The sequence below is a fragment of the Myodes glareolus genome, chromosome 24, assembly GCF_982192425.1.
Source record: "Myodes glareolus chromosome 24, mMyoGla1.1, whole genome shotgun sequence".
Lineage (NCBI taxonomy): Eukaryota > Metazoa > Chordata > Mammalia > Rodentia > Cricetidae > Myodes > Myodes glareolus.
This window is the reverse complement of record NC_142049.1, coordinates 40,449,119-40,476,946: the sequence shown is the minus strand read 5'-3', so window position 1 is coordinate 40,476,946 and position 27,828 is coordinate 40,449,119. Positions and strand designations below refer to the sequence as shown.

Genomic DNA, 27,828 nt, shown 5'->3' with positions numbered 1-27,828 from the left:
TTACCTCATATGAAGGAAAAGATTTGTATTTTGAGCTTTGCTGTTGACACGTACTCTTCTAAAGTTCATGTGTAATTCTAGATAGCACCAGAGTACCTCAAATGTTCTTAAGTATATTATACAGTTAATTCATTGATAACTGGCCTCCTCTTTTTCTTTCCATAGGAAATGTTTATTTCTCCAGCAACCTTTGCCAGGGTAGACAGCTATGGAAACAACAAGTTAGACCCATCAAAGAGAGAGGGCATAGAGGATATTTATCTCTCTTTCAGAAAATTCATGGCCATACACCACAGAATGTATTGCTTTTATCAGTGCTTTAGAGAATAATGTTAACATATACCATATTTGTGTATTCTTAAAATTAGACATACATTTTAGTATGTGATATGCTTCTTTATTTAAGTATATTTAAAAAATTTGAAACTATAATATAATTAAATCACTTTCCGTTTTTTTTCTTTCCAAATCCTCTCATATTATGCTCATTGGTCACTTTTAGATATATTGGCTCTTTATCATTGATTGTTTTGACATACAGGCACAAACATACATAAACATAAACACACACATTCTTACATAAATAAAAAATTCATCTATATGTATTATGTAAGTGAAAATTCAAATTATACTGTGTTATCCCATTAGAATAAAACACTTGAGAAACTTTTTTACCTAGTATATCTTTGACAATTTATAAGATGACTTAAATGATTAGTAGTAAATGACATTTTTGGGCCATAATTTATCTCAGATATGTTTACGTTTATAAGTGTGTGTATGTTGTGTTATATATCAGCAAGTCTGAAAGCAGGAAGTGTGAGTGGAATGACCTTCTTCTTTTCTCAGGACAGTTTCATCAATTCTGGATTTCTTGTGTTCTATACAAGTTTTAGAAAAATGTTGATCATTGGAAGCATGGCATATATGGATATGCCCACTGTATATAATCTCTATATTGCAGTAATAATACGATTGAAACTACTTGTCAAGGAAATTGGACCTTTCTAAACTATATGTAGATCTTAATAATCATATGCAAATAATTTATTGTTTAAGTGTACATGTTTTGTACTTTCTCAATATTTATTCTTGTTTATTTTATAATCATGATGTAGAGTTTCACAAGCATGCTCATTATAATCTCAGACTAAGGAGTAGAGGAAGTGCTTCTTCCCAACTTTTGAGAGGTTTCACTGAAGACACACTCACCAAACCTAGCTGGTGGTCCTGTAAGTCTCATTTTATTTTTTCTTTTCCTTTCCAATGACTAATTTCTTGCATGTAACATTCCATTATTTTTATCTTTTCATGTAGTAGTATGTTTGCTAGATATATTTATGAATCAAAATACTTTATATATGTCTTACTATTTCTGTAGGTATTATATTCAATTCATTTTAATTAGACATAGTTTATGTTTCTTGCTATAGAAACACCTACTATTCATTTCTCCAGTAATTTTCTTGAAAACAGTATTCACTATGTTTTTGTGAAGTGTTGTCAATTTGTATCTTTTCCTTTCTAACTTTTGTGGATGTACTGAACATTTGTATTACCTCCATTTAAATTTGTAAAAATTCAAGTTCAATGCGTGATCTCATTTTTTGAATGTTTTCTTCTTGTATTTATTTTTCTTAATAAGTAGAGGTTTTTCATACATTTATATGAGTTTTTGTTATTTTCTTTTTTTATTATTAATAATTTATAAAAATTTCCACTTCCTCCCCCTTCCCAATACCCTCCTACTCCCCGCACTCCCTCTCCTCCTCCCTCTCCAGTCCTAAGAGCTGTCAGAGTTTCCTGCCCTGTGGGAAGTTCAAGTTCCTTCCCCCTCCCTCCAGGTCTAGGATGGTGAGCATCCAAACAGACTAGGATCGCAAAAAGCCAGTACATGCAGAAGAAACAAGTCCCAGTGCCATTATCAATGGATTCTCAGACAGCACCCATGTCAGCCACATTCAGAGAATCCAGTTTGTTCACATGCTCGTTCAGTCCCAGTCCAGCTGGCCTTGGTGAGCTCTCATTAGATCAGTCCCCTTGTATCAGTGGGTGATTGCCCCCCCTCGCGGTCCTGACTTCCTTGTTCATGTTCTCCCTCCTTCTGCTCCTCATTTGGACCTTGAGGGCTCAGTACAGTGCTCCAATGTGAGTCTCTGTCTCAATCTCCATCTATCGTCAGATGAAGGTTCGCTTTGATCCTGCCTTCCTTGCTCACGTTCTCCCTCCTTCTGCTTCTCATTTGGACCTAGGGAGTTAAGTCCTGTGTTCCAATGTGGGTCTCTGTCTCTATCCCCATCCATCGCCAGATGAAGGTTCTATGGTGATATGCAAAATATTCATCAGTATGGTTATGGGCCAAGGCCAGTTCAGGCACCCACTCCTCTGCTGCCCAGGGAACAATCTGGGGACCTCTCCTTGGACCTGGGAACTCCTCTAGAATCAAGTCTCTTACAAACCCTATAATGGCTCCCTTAGTTGAGATATATACTTCCCTGCTCCCATATCCATTCTTCCTCCCTTCCCCCATCCCATTCCCCCAAGCTATCCCACATCCTCCCCTTCTCCCTTCTCTCTAACCATCTCCCCTTACTTCCACCCCCACCCCTCTGCACCCAAGTTTGCCTGGCAATCTTATCTACTTCCAATATCCAAAAGAATAACTATATGATTTTCTTCAGGTTTACCTTCTTATTTAGCTTCTCTAGGATCACAAATTATAGGCTCAAAGACTTTTAACTATGGCTAGAATCCACTTATTAGTGAGTACATACCATATTCCTCTTTTTGGGTCTGTGTTACCTCACTCAGTAAAGCGTTTTCTATTTCCATCCATTTGCATGCAAAATTCAAGATGTCATTGTTTTTTACCGCTGAGTAAAATTCTAATGTGCCTCTATTGAGGGGCACCTAGACAACTAAGAACAAGACAACTAAGAACAAGACAACTAAGAACAAGACAACAAAGAACCAGACAACTAAGAACAAGAAATGTTTAGTATTTATTTTATCCACACTGCTTTGAGGCAACCTTCCATGACAATGTGAGGTGGAGATGGCAAGGAATAATATTACTGTTTAATATTTAATATAAAGAAGTGTTGTCCTTTAATGATCTGCATATTTGCTGTTTCCATACGGATGCCATATTTTCTACATGCTAGAGGGGTTCATTTTGTTTATTATCTCATATTCTTTCCTGCTCATTGTCATTAAGGATGTGGAGTTATAGTTTTCTTCCTTTTTACAGTTTTAAATACTTTATTATCAAATAGACTCCAAGGTAAAAATGTAGCTGAAACTTTTCACAAAATTGCCTATGTTTATGAGGGAAGTTTTCCTGAGTTGTCACGAGATAAAACAGAGCAACAATAAGATGAACTCAAATGGGGATACTGACTAGCTCAGCCTTCATTACGCTTCTCAACCTTGATCAACAGACATGTTTTCATTTGTGGGGTGATTAATAATACAGGTGAGGGTATGCATAATCAAGGCTCTTGTTTTTTTTTTATGGAAAATACAGTTCCATATCTGGTATTGAGTACAATGAGATATCTTGGAAGTGAAAAAAATGGGAAAAGTGTTGGCAAGAGGGAAATTAGTAAAACTCCTGTATATCATAGAATTTAATTTGTAAATATCTAGGACTGTCAGCAATGGTTATTTATTAAAATAATCATGATTGAATGGAATTCAAAAAGAGGAACCTAAATATCTATGAAATTCTCTCTCTCTCTCTCTCTCTCTCTCTCTCTCTCTCTCTCTCTCTCTTTGTCTTTCTCTCCCACCTTGATATTGTAAGAAACTAAAATAACATCACATTATTTTTTAAATAGATTTTATTTTGTGGAATCACATTTCATATGTTTGTATCATATTCTTGACATCCTAACTGAATATATTGAAACTGAAAAGTAGTGTAGTTTATATGATTATCCACCACACCAAATTCAGCTCAGTGATTTTCTGGATCAGGAACATAATTTCCTACCTTAGAACTCATTTTCTCTTTTCTCCTTCCACATCACATCTTCATTTTACCACTGCTTAAAAATAAAGTGCATGAGCAGAGAGACACCAGCATTTTAACAGATTTAATAAAATTACCAATTCAGAAATTGTTCCACACAAATGAGAAAATCTTGTGCATGTGGAAAAATATAAACCATGCACATTTAACAACCAAGGATTGTCAAAGAAGGATGATCATTCCTTATTTGAGCTGGAAAAACACAGACTCAAACACTAGAAAGGAGTGCCAAAGCATGTAACACATCTTATTCACACCCGCTGGACGAAGGCCATTTAGTAATTCTGGCCACTCAGCATCAAAATAATTACACAGAAACCATGTTTCTTAAGTCAATGTTTGGCCCATTAGCTCTGTCTTCTTATTGGCTAATGCTTACATCCTAATTTATCCCATTTCTATTAATCTGTGTATTGTCGTGAAGCTGTAGCTTATTGAGGAAAGTTCCAGCTTCTCTGTCCATCGTGGCCACATGGCTTCTCTCTGACTTTGCCCTTCTTTTATTTACTTTAGTTTTTGCCACATAGCTCTTTTGTCCTGCTCTGCTGTAGGCATATAGTCCTTTATTAACCAATGCTATTTACAGCATACAGAGGGGAATCCCACATCACCTCCCTTTTACTGTTTAAATAATCACAGTTATAACATTTATATCTACTTTTTTATCATAACTAAGTAAAACTATACTATCTATTCTTCTTTATAGTTATAAAAACTATAACTATCTATTCTTCAACTCTAGCTAAGACTCCAGGTGGATATAATATTTCCTAAGTAAACAGGAAGTGTATTGTAAGCTACTTGCAAAACTCTAGAATTGGCAGATGTATCTTGCTGCCTAGATAATCACCCAAAGTCCTTCTGTACCTTTGGGGCATTTGTCTTCAGCCTATAGGCCCATAGTGTTCAGCAGAATTTTCTATGAAGCTTATAATTTCAAAGACAGTTCTGCCTATATTGGCAGTTTGTCAGTAAATTTTTTCTGTGCCCTGTAGAATGTCTTGCAGACTCTTTCATGATACAGGAACCCTGAAGGAACATCTTACCATTACACAAGTTCAGCAATCATTTTATGTGCGTCCTATATGTCCAGTTCACATAGAATGCCATCAAGCAGTCCAGGCAAGAGCAGCTTCTTGCCCAGATGGCTAACAAACTCTTTAATAATTTTCTTTGACACCCATCTCTTCTTGAAGTAGCTTGGTGGTGCCAGGTGCAGATGTGTGTTACTATCATGAAGTGTCCTAATTCTTAAAGCACTTTAAATGTCATATTCTGAAGACCTCTGAAAGATTTGAAGAATTCCTATCCATCTGAAATATATCTCTATACATCTAGAAAATCTAACTAACATGACTACAAGCTTGACTATTTTAGATGACTCTCTATTTACCCATAGTTCTTAATTATACATTACATTTTAAATGAGCTGCCCAAATACCTTAAACAAGAGCAGAAATAAACATGCATTAAAATTGATCTTAAATTTGTGTCAATAAACCAAGATCCATACCAATGCAAATATCTATAGCATGCCCCCTTTTAAATGTAAACAAATATTTATAAACTATATTTAACAATATGTATATAGTTCTCTAAGCTGCTTTCTGCTTGGTGGGGGAACTATTAATTAGGTCTTTAATAGTGCATCCTGTGTGGTAGGTTCATTTCAGTCAGCACTTAAAAAAGTATTTCTTGGGGTTGTTCATAGCAACCTCCCAGGGGATCTTGGTACATCAAACTATATTAGTCTTGAAGCAGTACACATGTTCTCATCCTCAGTGGAATCAAAAGAAGAACCTCTTTTCCAGAGCAACATATCTGTAGACCCAAATTTTAACCACAAGATAATATATATATATATATATATATATATATATATATATATATATATATATATATATATATCGGTTTAGCTTAGCAATCCCTAGAATCAAATGTCTCTCTGCAGTCAGAAATTCAAAGAAAACATAATAGTATACAAAATCCAGACTCTTTGTAAATACTATATCTTTACATGGCTTTTTTTACTCTATTACATTTTAATATTTACTTTTTTATCTTTATTCTTTTAATCTATGACTGTCTGTACTCTCTTTAAAGACTTTACATTTTTCAAAACTATTTAGTTCTTTTCATAACTCTCTATATTCTTTTTCTTCTTTCTCAAGTCTATGTACATTTATCTAATACTGTGACCCATTTAGAGGTCTTTTATGTCTGAATCTGTTCTATTGTGTATCTGTAATTCTGTACTTTCCAGGAGACCTTCTTAAAATGCTAAGCACTTCTTAAACACTTATGCTGCACCATTGCTAGGGAAATATGGCAGTGCCTATTTGATCCACCCAGCCCAACATGGCAGAGCTGCTCACTGCCTCTGAGAACCATGCAGGAATCTGCCATGCTCTTCTGCTTGTGCACACCTAGTAGACCTGATTTTGCTTCCTGCTCAGGTGGGGATCGCTGACCCATGGGCCTGGTCTCATTCATTTTCCTCCTTCACTCTGTTGAAAGGAATATTATCAGCACATGAAGTAGTTTGGAAGACACATCAAAATTACCAGTGATATTGGGTAGAACAATTATGTTTTTTTTGATATGGCAAAGGAGAAAAATAACTGAAAAATATTGTGCATAAGTTAGTGGAGATACAGACAGAATTTTATATTTATTTTTTACCTAGTAAGGCAGTAGGGGATTGTGGTAGAAATGTTGGTAATATAATATGGAAAGATACATTTCTAAGGTAAGGCCACTGAGACAGTGATTGTAAATTAGTGAAATCACAGCATAGCTGTCTTTTCCTGTTTGTATGGTAGGGCAGGCATGATTAAAAGGTGTGTGACTAGCTTCTGCCTGTGAATGGCACATTAGGGTCCAGAAGTATCTGTGAGTGGCTTTGTAAATAACATGGCCATTGCTGTGTGTAATGAGAGATGTGTCTCTTGGTGAGTGTCAGATCTGACTAATAATGCTTGTATAAAATAAGAACTGCATCAGGTAAAACCTTGGAAGCTGATAATTTGATATTAGTTTTCAATACAGTAGGTATATTGAATGAAATAAAAGGAAGTGTCTGCTAGTCTATTGGGGATAAGGTGTAAGATGGATCAAATTAGATCAGAAATACAGAGAACCATCTACCTCCCTAGTGTTATAACTTACTGATGTCTTGTACCAATAGGAAGGGAGTGACAAAGTAAAAGCAAAAGATACACCTTGACACCTGCTTTTGATAAAGATAAATAGAAAATCCATAACCAGAAAAGCAGACATTAATATTGCATTTATGTATATGAGAAAATGTTCATCAAAGACAATTCAGTACCAAAATTGCTAGAATTACAGAAAAGTTTCAGCAAGCAAAGAAGCAATTTCTCACAGCCTTCTATGTGCTTTTGCTGGATGTGTGACAGAACCAATAAAAACAAATAATTGTGTAAGCTGTGAGGACAAATAACCTGAGTATTATGGCCACATAAACCCCTTTATAGATACGGTACATGAACTGAGGCAGTAGAAGGCTAATCTGTCCTTGCTGACTATCTCAAATGAGCCATGAGAAATAATACTTCAACACTGTAGAAGCCCTGATGGATATTAAAGACTGGAGGACAGAATAAGTTGGGAGAGAACTACTAAGAAAATTAAATACGAGTAAAGAAGCGAGTGATTTCCATGTTATTGAGATAGCACAGTGTTCACTACTGACTTCAGGAAGGCATGGGACTTACCAAGAATCCTGAGGTTGGTATAGAGGTTTAGTAGTTTTGCTGAGTATTTGGTGTGTCCACATCTTTGTGAAGTTAGAAATTCCTTGGAAGATATAAGTATTTTTACCATCCTACAAAGATTGTCTATAAAATGAGACTGCATCCTAGAGGGGGACAGGAGCAGGACAATCAAAGGAAGGCAAATTATATGGTATCTTCAGGTTCTTAATGAAAGCAATTGAAGTGAGCAAACACTTTTCAACAAACTTTTGTATAGATTTAATTCCCGACTAGAGCTTATATCCACTTATGAGTGATTCCATACCATGTTTGACTTTCTGGGAATGGATTACCTCACACAAGATGATTTTTTTCTAGTCCCATTCATTTGTCTACAAATTTCATTATGTCTTTTTACTGCTTAGGAATACTTCATTGTGTAATTGCATCACATTTTCATTATCCTCTCTGTCTGAGGGGCATTAAAGGTGTTTCCAACTTCTAGATATTATGAATAATAATAATTCTAGATATTATGAATAGTTCAGCAAGTGTCCTTGTCTTATGAGAATTCTTTGGGTATATGCCCAAGATTTGTATCGCTGGATCTTAAAGTGAATTGATTCCCAAATTTTCTGAGGAACCTCCATACCAATTTCCAAAGTGACTATACAATTTTTACTCACACCAGCAGCGAAGAAGTGTTCCCTTTACTAAGGATACTCTCCAACATAGGCTGTCATTAGTGTTTTTCATTTTAACTATTCTGACATATACAATAAGGTATCTCAGAGTTGTTTGATATACAACTCTGATTTCCATTCTTACTAATGAGGTTGAACAATTCTTTAAGTGTATTTTGGCCATTTGAGATTCTTCTGTTGAGAATTAGCTATTTTAACCTGTACCTCATATATAACTGGATTGTTTGGTATTTTGATGTCAGGTTTCTTGAATTTTTTGTATATTTTGATCAGTCATCTGTCATATGTGTGATTAGTGAAAATCTTATCACATTGTGTATTCTGCTGTTTTGTCTTACTGACAGTATCCTTTGTCTTACCAAAGATGTTCAGGTTCAGGAGGTCCAGCTTATTAACTGATCCTCTCAGTGTCTGTGCTACTCTTGTCATATTCAGGACATTGTCTCCTTTGCCAATGCATTCAAGGTTACTTCCTACATCATTGTATGTACTCACTCATATGTGGATGTTAGGTGTAAAGGATAATAAGGTATAATCCACACAGAGAGAGAGGTGAAATAATGACAAAGATCTAAAGAGAGATACATTGGCTTTCTCTGGGAAGGGGAAATAGAGGAGTTCTCCTGAGTAAACTGGGGGATGTGGAGGATGGAGGTATGGTAATATGAGGATTCAGGTTGAGTTAGTTTGGAATGGGATGAATAGAGAGAATATTGAAAAATATATCTTTAATGGGAAGCATTTTGGGGTTAAGTAGAAAGCTGATGCCAATGAAACACCCCAGGAATTCACAAGAAGGATCCCAGCTAAGACCTCTAGCAATAATGGAGATGATGCCTGTCTCTTGTAATCAGATTGGTGACCATCCTAATTGTTATCAGAGAGAATTCATCAAGTAACAAATGGAATCAGATGCAGAGATCCACATCCAAGCACCATGCCAACATCCAGGCTCCTGTTGTAGAGAGAGCGGAAAGATGGTATGAGTCAGGGGTCAAGGTCAAGACAAGGGAACCCACAGAGAAAGTGGGCTGGAGCTCATGGGAGTTCGTGATCTCTGGGTTGATGGCCAGGGAATCCGCATGTCACTAACCTAGGTTCTCTCTCTCTCTCTCTCTCTCTCTCTCTCTCTCTCTCTCTCTGTGTGTGTGTGTGTGTGTGTGTGTGTGTGGCAATTGTGTAACTTAGAATGTTTTGGGGATCAGGACCTGTTCCTGATGCTTGAGCTGGTTTGGAGGAGCCCTATACCCAAGTTTATTTTCCTTGCCTAACCTCAATGCTTGGTCCTGCTTCAATTTGTTATGCCATGCTTTGTTTCCTCTCATGGGAGGCCTGCCCATGTCTGAAAGGAGATAGAGGGGGAGTATTTGGGGAAGATGAGAAGGATGGTGTATGGGAGGGTATGGGAACAGTGGAGTGTGGGCAAACTGTGGTCTGTATATTACAGTTTCATAGAAGGAATATAACATAAATTAATACAGGTAAAGACAAATCTATCCCTTGTCAGTGCAAATTATGCCTCTAAACTCATCAATCTTTTATTTTCTTCTTTAAATAGAAATATTATATGTTGGGATGATTTGCATAGTAAGGACGCCTACCAGTATTCAGGTCTCATGAATGTCAGGTAGTATTTGGCACTAAGATCATAGAAGGAAATAGAGTCATTGTGATATTTCAAAACGTCAACCTATCTAATATTGTAGCATTAGAGTACGTAATCTCACTGGACTTCTAACATGTATATATATATATATATATTCATATATATATGTGTATATATATGTATATATATATACGCATGCCAAAACAATTAGTGAAAAAGAGGTTATGAATTTGAAGGAAAGTGTGAAGTGGTATATGGGAGGGTTTGAAAATGGGAAGAAATATATGTTGTAATTAAATCACAATCACAAAATTAAAAATAAGAAAGCAGCCACACAGACTTGCATACACAAATGTATACAGACACACACACAAGCACAAACACTCACAGATACACACACAAACACATACACACAGAGAGAAATAAAGGATTACTTCAAGGTATAACACAATAGAGGTTGAAGTGGATTTTAGGCTATATTATGAATGGAGCGCTTTAGAGACACATAGTATGTACAAATATATTGAATGAGACATTCTAAAGAAATGAAGCAACAGAAAAAACAGTTGTGTTTGTTTCTGTATGTTTCATTTATGCAAACTTATGCTCATTCCTCACTTCATAACTGCATGTGGACACACACACACACACACACACACACACACACACACACACACACACACATATATATATATATTTGCAGAAATATTTTGAAAGTTTTTTTCATAATATATCTTTAACTATTTCTTGACCATTATGATACTTCAAGACCTTCCATGCTCAGAGGGCGCATTGCTTGACCAGGGGGAGAACTCACCATTTCTTTCTTTAATCTAAACATCATTTGTAGGTCACTCTAAGAGTTCCAATTTCATGAGATAGGTAATGTGGACATTCATAGCAGTTATGAAAATCGACATAGGCAGATAGCAAATATTCAGGGGCAAGCTTTACTCAGCTGCCAAGAGTCACATTCAGAAGGCCTCACACAGAAATACAGGCTTTCATATAGGAAGCCAGGGTTTATGACCAAGGAGCCAGGTACATGCTCACGCTCTAGGAACCTCTGATTGTTTTCCTCTGTTATCAATTATACCAGATTTTATGTTAAATTACAATTTTTCTGTCTTTCCAGTTTCAGTTTCCCTGTTTCTGTGGTAACAACAGGGAGGGGGAGAGATACATGAAATAGCAGCTCAGATGAAATCTCCATAGTTACAGCAGGCCCTTGATTTCCATTGGTAGCTTTGAGATCTGTCTCGTGATTGGCCCAAATCCATTCTCTAGATGATATCACACACTTAGCCAATACGATGCAACCAGAGATAATATCAGTCCCTTCACAGAGGGGTTTTGTCAGTCAGGCTCCTGGCTGGAGTCCAGCTCTCAGCTGGATCCTGGTTCTAGCCAGGACCTGACTATAACCTACTGATCAATGAAGGAGGATTGCTCCTGAGACCTGTCAGGAGACAGAGTCAATTGACATCGAGCATAGCCAGGTACTTGCTAAGATTTCCCACATGCTGACTGAGTCACCTGCTTCTTTCTCCTGTGCAGGAAATGTATTCCTGCTTCCTAAGCCACTGTGTCCTCTTTAAGATACATTATTCTCATTCAGCTTTTTATTTTGGCTTTATCTGCAATGCATGGGATTCATCTCAGCCTTCAGTATTTAATCAAGTTAGGACACCTGATGCTCCTTATACTAGCTTCATGGAACTACTGTGTGAATAATTTTCTTTAGGTACATCTCTTATATGGCAACCTGAAACTGAGAGCTCATAGCTGAAACATTTGCTGACACTATGTCTTATTTGCATGCGGTATTTTCATTGAAGGTAGTTTTTGTTCCATGTAATATATAATGACTATTTTTTCCTATCCTCCAATTTCTTTAAGATATTTCCCAAATTCTCTTCTGCCCAAATCTTCTCTCTCTCTCTCTCTCTCTCTCTCTCTCTCTCTCTCTCTCTCTCTCTCTCTTTCTCTCTCTGCACTTAAGTTACATATGCATACACACACCAAGTGAACAGGAATTGGGTGAAGTGGATGTTTTTGGTGGACCCTACCAAAGGCATGCCACCATGTAAAACACACATACAACAGAGTCAGCAAGAGGAATTTAGAGACAAAACATAACTAAATCAGGGAAACAGGCAGTGTTCATCAGTAAAGATGGCAGAACTTTGTCACCTGACCTGACTCTCAGTAAAGATGGTGGCAAAGTCACCTGATATTAGTTAAGATGGTGGTAAGGTCACCTGACAACAGTCAAAATGGCAGTGATCACAGGTTGTAGGGGAAAGTCACAATTTTTGAGATGCAGGAATTTTAAGTTTAATAATAAAAGAAACCTAGAGGCATCATCTACCCTGTCTCTGAGGTGCCATGCCACAAGTTGTGTTGGGGGACAAAAGACTGGAATTCAAAACAGGTGCCTCATGGATCCGACTAATCTTGTTGGTAGCAGTAGTGGTGGTAGAGACAGTTTGAGGAAACTTCTTCCATTTGCCTGTACGTAACAGTAGTTAGAAAGCTACCATAAAATAGAAGCCAGTGTGACATTAGCAGAGTGAGGTTAGGAGCTGAAGAATTAGCGCATTAAGGCTTAGGGTTTTAGGGCCTCTAAAAGGCATTCAGAGGGGTAACCAGATTGATGGGCTTAGATGACTTGCTACCCATAGCAGAAACCATGAAAATCCATGAAAAATGGCAACACCAAAAGACCTATAGCAAGACATCTCTCTTCTCTAGATGGTTTGTGAATCGGTGACAAAAATCACAGGACTCATGGGAGAATGTCCCTTGCCCCTGGGTAGGGTGCTATAGCCTGACTGGATCTGATTGGGGTGACTTGGAAGCCAGATAGGCCAGAGGCTGTTCTGATTTCATGGTGGGGGTGGAAAGAAAGGAAAAGAAAAAGAAAGTGAAAGAAGACTCAGAGGAACTCTGGGCCCACAGTAATGGGAGGACTGGGCTATCCAAACACAATTTTAGCTAAGGGAAGCAATCCAAAGATGAAAGTCAGCAAAGGGCTCAACCAAAACCATAAAGACTGTGGTTTGGACTGTACCACCATTTCTAGAAACACCAGAAGATTGATGGTAGCTCAATGGTCAATTTCTTGGGTTAAGAGAAACAGGTAAACTGACAAGAATGGGGGAAACTCACCAATTAAAGCCAGTGGTGTATATAGAAATTATGTCCTCAAAATCACGCTCAGGCATATGGAACACGTGATTTTTGTGGAAAGAATACCCAGTTCTGGATACAAACTCCGGGAGAGGAGTTTGGAGAGGGAGAGCCTCCCAAGTCTCATGGCACCAATGTAATGATAATATAAAAATTCTGCAGGTCTCTGAGTAACTGCAATGGCAGAAATGCTGCACGTCCCCAAGTGGCAGCAGTGGACAATATGTCTTGATAGCAGCCAGTCTCAGGCAGAGACAGCACAGTTCCTCAAGTGGCTGCAGTGGGACATGAGTCCCAGGCAGGGAGCCATGTGGTGAGTGAAAGGCCTCAATGGGGCAGAAAGTCTCATGAGGAGAGAAAGACAAACGGGCATGCGATGAGACCATGCTGCAGGTCTATGAAGACACATGCTCCCAGGCAGGGAGCCACATGACGGGTGAGAGACAAGAGACATGGATAGACACAACATGTAGGGTGAGGTTGAATATTTATTTTGTAGGTTATAAAAGGGAAAGGGTAGAAGGAAAGAAGAGGAGAGATAGAGGCAGATAGATAGATAGATGATAGATATATAGATAGATAGATAGATAGATAGATAGATAGATAGATAGATAGATAGATAGATAGATAGATAGAAACAGATGGAGGAAGGGGAGAAGTAGAGAGAAACAGAAGCTGACTCATTGAGAGGAAGATGGAAAAGAAAGAGACTCAGGCTGCAAGCAGGAAGATCTGTGTGCCTCAGTGGATGGGGGAGGGAGTCGATGGTTCTTGTCTCTTAAAGAGACAGGACAAATCATTACACATAAACATACAAATTCATAAATAAATAAATACAAAAATAATCTATCTATATGTGTTATATAAGTGAAAACTCAAATTTTACTGTGTTAACCAATTATGACAAAACATTTGAAAACTTTTTACCTAGTATATCTTTGGCAATCTATATGGTTAGTAAAATGATTAGTAGTAAATGGCATTTTTGAGCCATTAATTTTTTTCAGATATGTTGCATTTATAATTGTGTGTGTTTTTTATCATATTTCAGCATGTCTGAAAGCAGGAAGTGGGGGTGGAATGATCTTGTTCTTATTCTCAGTAGTTTCATCAATACTGGATTTCTTGTGGTTCTAAGGAGGGGGAGGGGAGAGTGGGAGGATGTTGGGAGGAGAGGTGGAAATGGAAACTTTCATAATTTAATAAACTTTGAAAAAAAGATAATATAAAAAATTTAGAAAAATGTTGATCATTGCAAGAAAAGAATGATGAGTACTTTCAATAATATTATGACACAGGCAATATAGAGATTACATATTACAATCTGTATGCCCACTGTATGTAATCTCTAGATTGCCTGTGTCATAATACTATTGAAATTACTTGTCTAGGAATCTGGGCCTTTCTAGACCTTATGTAAATGTTACTGATCATATAAAAATGATTTTCTATTTAAGTGTACATGTATTACAGTTTTTCAATATTTATTCCTAAACAGTTTCCTGTTTATTATATGACCCTGATGTAGGATCTCAGAAGCTGTCTCATGATAATCTCAGTCTCAGGCATGTGTGAAGTGCTTCTCCCTAACTTCTTAGAAGGTTTCACTGAAGACACACTCACCACTCCTAGCTGGTGATACAGTAAAGTCGAGTTTTATTTTTCCCTTTCCTTTCCAATTACTAATTTCTTGGATGTAACAGTCAATTAAAATTTTTATCTATTTGTGTAGTAGTCTATTTTATGGATATATTTATAAATCCAAATGCTTTGTATATGTCTTACTATTTATGTAAATCTTACATCCCATTCATTTTAATTAGACATAGATTATGGTCCTTGTTATAGAAACAAATACTGTTGATTTTTTCCAGTGATTTTCCTGAAGACAATGTCCACTAAACGTTCTGTGAAGTGGTATCCACTTGTAGCTGTTTCTTTCTAAAATTTGGAGACATACTGAACCTTCGAGGATTGTAGGAATTACTTCCATTCAAATTTGTAAAATTCAAGTTTAATGCATGACCTGATTCCTAGAATATTTTGTTCTTTTTTATCTTTCATAATAAATAGAAAGTTCTCATACATTTATATGCGTTTTAATCATTTTCATCCCAATTTTCCTGTCTTATTCCACTTCTCCATTAAAACTGTATTTCTTAACTCACTCTGCTATATACTACCATTTTATATTTAAAATACAAGAGTTTAATAAAAAGCACATGTGTTTGCATATTTTCCACATCACTCTCTCTCAAACTCTTACTGTGTAGTCCTCTCCCCACTCTCAATTTCATTACCTCCTAATTAATTATTTTTATTATGTATTACACACAAATCTATTTACATACACATATATTAGTGTATAAATATAACAAGTTTATTTTTAGTTTTAATTTTTTTCTGTGGATATAACAACCAAATGATGATGCTGTTAGATATTATAACATTTTATGAAAGTGGTGGTAAGGGCCTCTAAGTTACATGGACTCAACAACCCTGTAATGTTTGTGATTTGCAACATTTAACATGCTTTACGCCTTTGAAGGAAGACTTGAGTTCAATTAAGTAGATATTAGTTATTGATGAGATACATGAGAAAGTGTTGTACCTTTAGTGAAATCTAGCCATGCTGGTCATTGTCATTCCAAGTTATTATAACTAAATTGGACATTTCAATCCTTTTTGTCCTTAACAGCTTTCCTATAAAATTCCTGGTCTCTGATAGCTATTCCTCAGGCCCAATGACTTACGTAGTTCCTGTTCAAATTTTTATAGTTCCCTAACAAAAACTCAGTGTTTCAGCAACAGGTACTTAACTTCCACTTCTTAGAAGCAATCAAAGTCACAACAAACAGACATATTACTAGAATCCTGATCTTCCTTACCAAAAATTTGACTGGAGTTTTTTCCTCTCTGGTTTTGATGTTTTTTTAGGTAGTCATGGCCCCTGTTTTGCAGATTATCTTCTAAAATGTGTGCAATTTCTGGCTATCTATGTACATAATTGATATGTGTTAGATAATTTTGAGAAAATGTAAAATACTGATTTCTTGTCATTTTGACCATCCTTGTCATTTCTCCTTATTGTTTTGTAATTTTACCTCTTGAATCCTAATAGAACCACTTTGCAGAAAGGACAAGTCTTGGTATTATTTATGTAGTTTTCTTATTTATCTTTTAAATCCAGAGTTATGGAATATTTTATACTTTCTGATCAATTAACTTATCCAATATAATGTTTAAAAATACTTGAGTCTCTTGATTGACCTATCTTTTTTATTAAGGTATGGCAGGACCTGTTTTGGATTTTGACTTTTTACTTCATTTTTGTCTATTATTAAATGGTAGTTGCTATTTTATTTGGTATCACTCTATTATTATTTATGATGCATAAAAGACATCATACTGGGAAATTGAACTAGCAGATGGAGCAGTTTTAAGAGAGAGGTGGTGATATACACATGGGGGTTATGTGCACACTGCCTTGTCTTATTCTAAATCTTCTCCCAACACCTTAACTCACTGGCAATTATTGTTCCAGCAAGTTCTGTATTACTGTCACCAGGCCTGTTTGAGTATATAATTCATTATACAAAATATATGGTTTTGCTTATTATAATATTTTTCAGACTTTTTGCCTCAATATTACAAATTATTTTATTAGTGTAATAATTATTTTATAATGAATTGCTGTCTTTGCTAAGTTTTAATATCTAGATATGTATTGGCATATCTAAATTTCAATGTACTTCGTGTGCTGTTAGGTGAAGAACTCAGTTCTCAGATTGAATCCACTTGTCCCAAGAGTTTTCAAAACGACTGTGTCATCTGCTAATAAATGAAGTTTTGAAATCCAGTGATATCACACACACACACACACACACACACACACACACACACACCACACACACACACACACACACACACTTGCATATAATCCCATTATAATACCAGAATTGATCTACAACTCTAACAGGCTGATGAGCTCTAGGATCCAATGCAGGCCATTTCTCAATGAAAATAAGCTGGAATTGGATGGAAGAGGAACTCCAATATTGACCTTGTCTTTATAAAAATGTTTACTTATTGCAAATCCTTACACATACATATGAATATACACAAATGTGTTTAAGTGTTCATTTTGTGCACCTGATTTCATTTCACTAATCTATATTTAGCTAAACAAAATCCAAATGACTTCATGATAACTAATTTGTCCTAAGTTTTGAAATATGAGTGAAAACTTTAGTTCCCTGTCTTTACTCTTCTATCTGAATATTGTGTCAATCTTGGCTATCTTATGGCAGTTCCTTATAAAGTTAAAATGAATTTGAATGTTGACCACAAAGTAATATATCTTCACTGTGTGTGCAATACTTTTAGCCTCTGAATAGCTTTAAAAATTATTGGCTTCTAAAGTCAATGTATTGCTATATTTTAAATATAAATGCATGTTACTAATAATCATACATACATGGTTATGACTTTAAATGTATTCAGATCTATTTATCCAAATATTGTCCTTTAACTTATGGTGTTTATTTCTCATACAGCATCTGACTGTGTTCTTCAGTAAGGTTCCAGTTCAAGCGGTAAAGCCATACTTTCTCTCTGCATCCCAAAAAGCTGACACTGGAGGAGATCCCTTCCCTGAGTTTATGGTATTGTAAAACCATTTACTTTCTGTTTTCATTTGGGATTGCTGATTTCTCATGTAAATAATTAGATTGAAGTTTGTAACTTTCAGGTTATTTGACTTAAGTATATTCTTTAGATTGCTGAACATTACGTTACACTAAGTTATACCCATTTTTCAGAAATACTAAAAATCTTGTTTGCCTTGAAAACCAGACAGTTAAGAACAAGAAATGTGTACTATTTATTTCTGACATAAACTCTTTTGAGGAAATCTTCCAGGACAATGTGAGATGGAGGTGGCAAGGGTTAATATTCAACATGCAGAAGTGCTGTCCTGTAAGGATCTGTATATTTGATGCTTCCATACACATATATCATATTTTCTACATGATAGTAGTTTTTGTTTTGTTTATTATCACATATTCTTTCCAGTTCATTGTCATTAGGGATATAGATGTGTAATTTTCTTCCTTTTTACAATTTTAACTCTTTTATTATCCAATATAGTCCAAGGTAAGAAAAGTAGCTCAAACTTTTCACTAAATTACAAGTATTTACGAGGCCAATTACCCTGAGTAGTCAGGAAATGAAACAGAGAAACAATTAGTTGATCTTAGAAGGGAATACTGACTAGATAAGCCTTCATTACTCTCCTCAAACTTGATCAATAGACAAGTTTTCTTTTGTGGGATGATGAATAATACAGGTGAGAGTTTGTGCAATCAATGCACTTGGTTTTTTTTATGGATAATAAAGTTCCATATATGGTATTTAGTTACAATGGGCTATCCGGGTAGTGAAAAAATGGGGAAAATGTTGTCAAGAGGAAAGTCGGTAAAAATCCTGGAAATTATGGAATTTAATTTGTAGATTCCAAGAACTGTCAGCAATGGTTGTTTGCATTAACATTTTCATGATTTAATTGATTCAAAAAGAGGAACCTAAATTCTATGAAATTCTTGCTTTCCTTCTCTCTCTCTTCCACCTTGATACTGCAATAAACTAAAATAAAATCACAATATTTTAATGTAGATTTTATTTAGTGGGATCACCTTTCATATGTGCATATATCATATTCCTGATATGCTAACTGAATATGTTGAAACTGAAAAATAGTGTAGTTTATGATTATCCACTATACCAAATCCAACTCAGTGACTTTCCTGATCAGAAACATAACTCCCTCCCTTAGAACTCCTTTTCTCTTTTCTTCTTCCACATCACACCTTCATTTTAACACTGATTAAAATAAAGTGCATGAGCAGGAAGACACTAGCCTTTTGACAGATTTAAGCAATTACCAACTTAGAACTTGTTCCACACAAATGTGAAAATCTGGTGTCTGTGAAAACATATAGATCATGCACATTTAGTTACCAATATTGTCAAAGAAGTATTATTATTCCTTATTTGTGCTGGAAAAATACAGACTCAAACACTAGAATGGACTGCCAGATCATGCCGCACATCTTGTTCACACCTGTTGGAACATTGCTTCTTAGTCATTTCATTGTCTCAGCCCCAAAGTAATCACACAGAAACCATTATTTAAATCCCTGCTTCGCCCACGAGCTCTAGCTTCTTATTGGCTAAGTATTGCATCTTAAGTTATCCCATTTTAATTAATCTGTGTAATGCCCCAAGTCTGTGGCATTTTGGGAAATGTCCTAGTGTCTGTGTCCAGTGGGGCTACATGACTTCTCTCTGACTATGCTCTTCTCTGCTATAAGCTTAAAACAGTCCTTTATTAACTAGTGATATTCACAGCATAAAGAAGGGATTCCCAATTCAACTCCCCTTCTCTGTTTAAATAATTATAGTTATAATATGTATATCTACTTTATCATTTATCATAACTATGAAAAACTATAACTATGTATCTATTCCTGAACTTCATCAAAGACTCCAGAAGGTTATAATATTACCTAAGTAATCAGGAAGTGCATTGTAAGAAACTTCCAAAAATCTAGAATTGACAGAGACATCTCACTACCTGAACAATTACCCAAAGCTTTTCTGTACATTTGAGGCATCCATTTTCAGCCTTAAGGCCCATGGTATCCAGCAAACTTTTCCATTATAAAGGACATTTCATGACAGTTCTGCCTAAAATGGCAGTTTGCCAGCAACTTTTTTTCTGTGCCCCGAAGAATGTCTTGTAAACTCTTTTATCTTGTCTAAAAGATCATCTTACCTTTAGGTAAGTTAAACAGTAATTTTTCTATGGTTTCTGCTTGTCCAGTTCTCATAGCATGCCTTCAAGAAGTCCAGGCAAGAGCAGTTTCTTGCCCAGATGGCTAGCAAACTCTATAAGGAGCCTTTTTGATGTCCATCATCCTTTTGAAGTATCTTATTCCTACCAAAATCAGATGTGTCTCACTGTTATAAAATATCCTAATTATTAAAACACATTAAATGCCATATTCTGAAGATCTCTGAAAGATTTGAAGAATCCCTCTCCATCTGAAATACATCTCTGTACATCTACAAAATCTAACATGATTATAAGCTTGACTATTATAGCTGGCTCTCTATTTAATATAGTTCTTAATTATGCATTACATTTTTAATGAATTGCACAAACATCTTACTCAAGATCAGAAATATATATAAATAAAATAAAATTGACCTTAAATTTCTACCAATAAACCAAGATCCATAACATTGAAAATCTCTATATTATATCCCCTTTAAATATAAACAAATATTTATAAACAGTATTTGGGAATATGTGCTCATTTCTCTATAATACTTTCTGCTGATTGGGAGTGTTATTGATTAGGTCTTTAATGGTGTATCATATGTGCTAGGTTCTGCTGTGGGACATTTGTCTATACCGGGTCAATTTTATTTTAATAAATTCTGATTGGCCAGTAGCAAGCAGGAAGTGTAGGTGGGACAAACAGGCAAGAAATAAACTCAGGAGAATTTTGGGAAGAGGAAAGCTAAGTCCGCAGTCTTTACCCAGTCACAGAGGAAGCAAGATGTGAATGCCTTGCTGAAAAAGGACTAAACAGCTGTGGGACCTTGTTGGAACAGATAACTCAGACAACAGAATGGTGCCAACATGGACAACTGCATCTCCATAAAGCCTGAGAGAGCTTGGAAAGTAATTCTAGACAGAAAATGATAGTGTTCAGCACAGCTTATTGATAGCAGCATTTTCTCAGTTGGGCTTCGCTTGTTAGAGGCAAACACTCTCATTTAAGAGAAGCTTCCTGACACAGCATTAGCTGTAAAACCTTGCAGCTCTTTTAAAAGATCCTGCCATGAAAAGCTTACCACATGTTTTTTGGTGGTGTCACGGATCTTGAAACACCATAAAGTTTTGGCAATAAACATGGCTTTGTCTGGTATCTCTGTCATGAGGCTGGAATCTCAGAAAGCTAAAGAATGGACTGGATACAGCTGTCAAAGTCATGGTTTTAATCCTAGTCATATGACTTAGCAAATTAAAGGCTCATGTGTTCAGAAAAAGAGAGATATACAATAAAGACAGATTCAGATGAAGAAAACTTCTAAACAGTTTAGAGTGTATTTAAAAATATATGAAGGCATGGGAGATAGAAGGTAAAAGGTTAAAGTCCTTAAAATATAAAAGAAAAAAGAGAGTAGTTGGGTGTTATTACACTCACCTTTAATCCCAACACTTGGAAGACAGAGGCAGGCAGACCTCTGTAATTTCATTGACAGCCTGGTTTATAGCGTGAGTTCCAGGACAGCCAAAAATACACAGAGAAACCCTGTCTCAAAAAGCCAAAAATTAAAGAAAATAGGTTAAAATAAAGCCACATAAAGATGAAGATTGCACAGAGGGTCTGGATACTGTATGTTATTATGTTCTCTTTGAATTGTTTGAATGCTGAGGAAGGAGCAACAGCTGCCAAATGATATTTGTTTATAAATGCTGCTGAATTAATCCAAAATAGATACTTTGAAAATACCTTGACTTTGAAATTTTTTCTTCTCTCAATTTCTTTCAATAAACCAAGATCCATATCAATGCAAATCTCTATATCATATCCCTATTTATATGTAAGCATATATTTATCAACAATATTTGATAATTTAGGTATTATTCTCTCTGATCTGCTCCATGTTTTTTGTTGAGCAAAGTAATATTTGGGGTTGTCCATGTCAACCTTTCAGGGGGCCTTGTTCATCAAATTACATTAGCCTGGAAGATTCCACAAGTTTTCATCTTCTCTGGAAACAAAAGAAAAAACTCCTTTTCCAAAGAAATATATCCTTAGATCAAAATTTTGAAGACAAGCTACCTTTAAAGTATATATTTTGTTTGCTTAGGTCCTTCACAGGCCAAAACATGCAAAGAAAACACAACAATATACATAATGCAGACTCTCTGTGTATAGTCATTGATGTCTTATAGCAATAGGAAGGGAGTGACATAGAAAAAGCAAATAAAGGTAAATAGAAAATCCATGAGTTGGAAAGCAGACATTAACCTTTATTGTATTTAGCTGTCTTAGAAAATAATCATTAAAGACAAGTCAATACCAAAATTGCTAGAATGACAGAAAAGTTTTAGGAAGCAGACAGCCTGCTATGTGCTTTCAAAGAATATGGGACAAAACAGAAAAAAAACAATAATTTTGTAAGTTGTGGGTACAGAGAATTTGAGCATCATGGTCACATAAGCCTCTTTGTATATAGAGTACATAAACTGATGCAGTTAGAAGGCCAATCAGTCTTTGATGACTATCTCATGTGAGCCATAACTGAAATAATGGTTCATCACTGGAGAAGTCCCTATGGACATTAAAGACTGAAGGACAGAATAAATGGGGAAAAAACTACTGAGAAAGCTAGGTATGAGGAAAAAATGACTGATTTCAAGTTGACTGAGATAGTAAAGTGTTCACTACTGACTTCAGGAATACATGGAACTTACCAAGAGATCTGAGGTTATTATAGCAATTTAGTAGTTTTGCTGAGTATTTTGTGGGTTCACATCTTTGTAAAATTAGTAAGTTCTTGGAAGTTAAAAGTATTTATACCATCCTACAAAAATTGTGTATAAAACGTGATTGCACACTCCAGGAGGTCAGGATAATCAGAGGAAGCTCAAGTGTGATATATGAAGGCACATTTATGGTGTGTTCATGTTCCTAATGAAAACAATTGAAGGGAGAGAATATTTTTCAAAAAATTTTGTTTGGATTTAAATTCTGACTAGAGCCTACATCCACTTATGAGTGGTTATATACTGTGTTTGTCTTCTGGGTCTGGATTACTTCACAGAAGATGATTTCTTTTTTGTTATATTTATTTACCTACAAGTTTCATGATGTCATTGGTTTTACATCTGAGCAATACTCAATTGTGTCAATGTACCAAATTTTCTTTATCCATTCTTTGGTTAAGTGGCATCTAAATTTTTTCCAGCTTCTGTGTAAAGTAAAGGATAACCAGGCTACAATTCACAGACTCAGAGAGGCTAAATAACAAAGGACCAAAGAGAGATACATGGGTTTTTCCTGGGAAGGGAAAATGGAGGAGATCTCCTGAATAACCTGGAGGTGGTGGGGGATGTAGGTAGGGGATTATGAGGATTCACTTGAGCTCATGGTAGTTCATGAACTCTGGGTTGATGTCTATGGCACCCACATGGAACTGACCTAGGCTCTCTTTATGCTTGTGACAGTTGTATAGCTTCATTTTTATGTGTTATCAGGACTTCTCCTTGGTGCTTGAGCTGGTTTGGGGGAACTCTATCCTCAAGATTGTTTGCCTTGCCAAACCTCTATCCTTGGTCCTGCCTCAACTTGTTATGCCATGCTTCGTTGACTCTCATGGGAGGCCTTCCCTTTTCTGAAAACAGATAGAGGAGGGGTATTTGGTGGAAGCTAGAAGGGAGGTGTTTGATGGGGTGGTAATGGTAGCGGGTGGGAAAACTGTGGTCTGTATGTTATGATTTTACAGAAGACATCTAGCATAAAATAATACAAATGAATACAATCAAATCTATCCCTGGTCAGTGCAAATTATGCCTCAAGACTAATCAATGTTTTGTTTTGTTCTGTGAATAGAAATATTATGAGTCGGGATTATTTGCATAGTTAGTAACACTACCAACATTCAGGTCTCATGGATGTCAGGTATTATTTAGCACTAAGGCCAGAGAAGAAAACAGAGCCACTGTGATATTCAAGAAAATCAACCTTTCAAATACTGTAGCAGTACAGTACATAAACTCACTGTAAATTTAACATAGGTAGAGTACATTCGTGTAAAATGAAGAAATTCACTGTATAAGAGTTAGTGTTTCCTCTCTATGACACAGTATGCTATAGTGACAAATGGAAGAAATAATTGGTGCATTAGTAATTTGTGGATGTCAATTCTCTTCCCTTAGCTATAACTTCATCTCCACTGAGTAATTAACTAGATTTCTAATAGAAAACATCTTCTCCCTGTTGTTGATCAGGTCATAAGCAAAATAGAGGGGCATTATATATCAACCAGATATGGATGTTAGTTCTGCACACTTAAGGTTATTGTGCCATGCTGTTCATGATGTCATTCATAGCCATCACAGTCATTTAGGACTTGAGATCATCTTTCTTCTTCAGAAGGATGCACAATCATAACAGTTGCATCTATAAAACGCATCCATACTAATGGTACACTGGAGTGAAGTGGGCAGAAAAATTTTGAGGAGCCGGATGATCAGGGAGCATGCTATGATATTGTATGTCCCAGTAAGATCATAAGATCCATCCATAAACACTCCACAATATGACTATATGAAAATGAGATGAATAAGGGTGACAGCAATGAATGTAATAAACAGGACAAAGAAAAGTCCACTAGTTCTCAACTGAACACAAACAACTATAGGCAATTGATAAAGCTGGAAATGAAAGATGTGGCATTTCACAGGAAAGAGCACACCAATTATTTTTGTCTCCTACCAAAAATTTGGTTTTGAAAACATACATGCAGGTAGCATTAGACGTACTGATCAGTTTGTATTTAATAATATATATGTGTGTTCATATATGCATGCAGAAGCAGTTAGTGTAAAAGAGGTTATGAATTGAAAGGAAAGTGTGAAGTGGTATATGGGAGGGTTTGAAGATGGGAAGAAACATATGTTGTAATTAAATTATCAAACAAATAAAAATAAGAAAGCAGTCACACACTTGCATACACAAATGCACACACATAAGCACAAGCACTCACAGATACATACACAAACACATACACACATAAAGGAAAAAGAGTTCTTCAAGTTAGGACAACTTAGTGTGATTAGAGGGAGGAGAGGATTTTAGTTTATGTTTTCGATGATGGGTTTAGAAACACATAATATTTGCATATTTATATTGAATAAAACATTCTAAAGAAAGAAAGGCAACAGAGAAAAGAGTTGAGTTTGTTTCTCTATGGTTTTTTTAGGCACACTTGTGCTCATTCCTCAGTTCATAACGGCATGTGAACACACAAACACCTAGACACACACACTCACATATACACACACATATATGAAGAGTTATTTTGAAAGATTTTTTTTTCGTAAGACTTGTTAAATTATTTCTTGACCATTATGATGCTTCAAGACCTTCCATGCTCATAGGGCGCATTGCTTCACCAGGGGTAGAACTCACCATTTCTTCCCTTAATCTAATCATCATTTTGTAGGTTACACTAATAGTTCTAATTCCATGTGATGGCTCATGTGTACATTCATAGCAGTTATGAAAATCAACATAGCCAGATAGCAAATATTCAGCAAAATGCTGCACGCAGCTGCCCAGAGTCACTTTCAGAAAAGGTAATGCAGAAATCCAGTTTTTTTTAAAAAAAAATAGAAATCTAGTATCTATTCCCAAGGAGTCAGGTACATGCTCACACTCCAAGTACTTCTGATTATTTTCCTCTGTTATCAATTGGACCAAATTTCATGTTAAATCACATTTTATCTGTCTTTCTAGTTTCAGTTTCCCTGTTTCTGTGGTAACAACAGGGAGGGGGAGAGATACACGAAACAGCACCTCAGATGAAATCTCCATAGCTACAGCAGGCCCTTGATTTTCATTGGTAGCTTTGAGATTCGTCTTGTGATTGGCCCAAATCCATTCTCTAGATGATATCACACACTTAGCCAATCCGAGGCAAACGGAGATAATATCAGTCCCTTCACAGAGGGTTTTTGTCAGTCAGGCTCCTGGCTGGAGTCCAGCTCTCAGCTGGTTCCTGGTTCTAGCCAGGACCTGACTATACTCTACTGGTCAATGAAGGAGGATTGCTCCTTAAACCTGTTAGGAGACAGAGCCTTTTGAAATCCAGCATAGGCAAGTACATCCTGACAGAGTCACCTGTTCTTTTTTTCTGGTGCAGGAAATACATTCCCACTTCCTAACCTGCAGCGTCCACTTTAACATACATCTTCTCATTTAGCTTTGGATTTTGGCTTTATCTGCAATGAATGGGATTAATCTCTGCCTTCAGTATCTAACCAAGACAGGAGACCTGCTGCTCCTTATACTACCTGCATGGACCTACTGTGTGAATAATTTTCTTTAGTTACATATGGCAACCTGAAACTCTGAGAGCTCATAGCTGAAGCATTTGCTGACACTATGTCTTATTTACATGTGGTATTTTCATTGAAGATAGTTTTTATTCTATACAATATATAATGACTATGGTTTCCTGACCTCCAACTCCTTTAAGATATTCCCCACACACCCACCCGCCTAAAGCTACTCTCTTTTGTTCTTTCTTTCTTTCTCCATTCCTTCCTTCCCTCTTTCTTTCATTGGAATATACACAAAAATGTAATAATAGTAGTTATGGTAACAATAGTAAAATAGCAATAATAGTAATATCATAATAATTAAGAATAAGAACATCATTAAGTACAATAGAAACAAATATAAGAAAAAATGCCAAAGGGAAGCAGAAAAAGCACATAGATGCAAAGACACAAATGTTCATGCAAGCATAATGTCATAAAAACACAATTGATGTAGGATTCCCATTTGCATGCTGTGAATACCATTGATTAATAAAGAAATTGGCTTGACTTGATAGGGTACAACAGAGCTAGGTGGGGAAAACTGAACTGGATGCTGGGAGAAAGGAGGCTGAGTTAGAGAGAAGTCATGGATATCCTACCAGAGATAGACACACTGAAACTTTTCTGGTAAGCCATGACCATGTGACAATGCATATATTAATGGACATGGGTTAAATTCGGATGTATGAGTTAGCCAATAAGAAGCTAGAGCTAATAGGTCATACAGTGATTTAAATAATATAGTTTCTGTGTGATTATTCTGGGCTGGGCAGCCGAGAAACAAACAGTTGGAACCTTACCACAAATTGGTATGCCAACTTGTTTGACTGTATCATTGTTATACCTGGGAAAGCTTAAAAAGTAATTTTAGACACCAAGGAACAGAGTTAAGCATGGCTTCTTGGTAGCTAGCATTTTGCTAGCTGAGTGCTGCAGACCCTTTGAGAGAGGTTTTCCTGATTCAGCAATAGCAGATGAAAAGCTGCTCTGTTTTGAAATGGTAGGTTTCTGGGCCGTGCTTCATATGAACTCTGAAGAGGTCAGGCTATGAAACATTTAAATGGGACTTGTGAGCAGAGTGCTACAACCTGCTTAATGCTGTGACATAGACTTGTAGCATATTTGGAACAGTGGTGGTGTGCACAGATCAGAGGCAGTGAACAGACCTCTTCCACTATGTTGGACTGGGTGGGGCAAATATGCAGTGCTGTGTTTCCCCTAGCAATGTCACCACTTAAGTTCATAAGAAGGGGTTAGCATTTTAATAAGCACTTCTGGTCAGAAAATAATTATAGGTACACAGTAAAGATATATTTAGAAAAAAAAAGACCTCTAACGGGTCACATTGTTGGAGAAATTAATTTATGTAAACATGAAGAAAGAAGAAAAAG

The 27,828-nt window shown here is 36.1% G+C and overlaps 1 long non-coding RNA gene across 10 annotated transcripts in view; it reads left to right on the top strand.

The window, feature by feature from the left end:
• The window catches only part of LOC125397736 (uncharacterized), a 184,796-nt gene that overhangs the window by 100,197 nt on the left and 56,771 nt on the right, over positions 1 to 27,828 (top strand). For all 10 annotated transcript variants that reach the window (XR_015736315.1, XR_015736310.1, XR_015736311.1 and 7 more), the window contains 2 exons: positions 1,119 to 1,232; positions 17,808 to 17,915. This is a non-coding gene — a long non-coding RNA (uncharacterized LOC125397736). The remainder of the gene's footprint in view (positions 1 to 1,118; positions 1,233 to 17,807; positions 17,916 to 27,828) is intronic.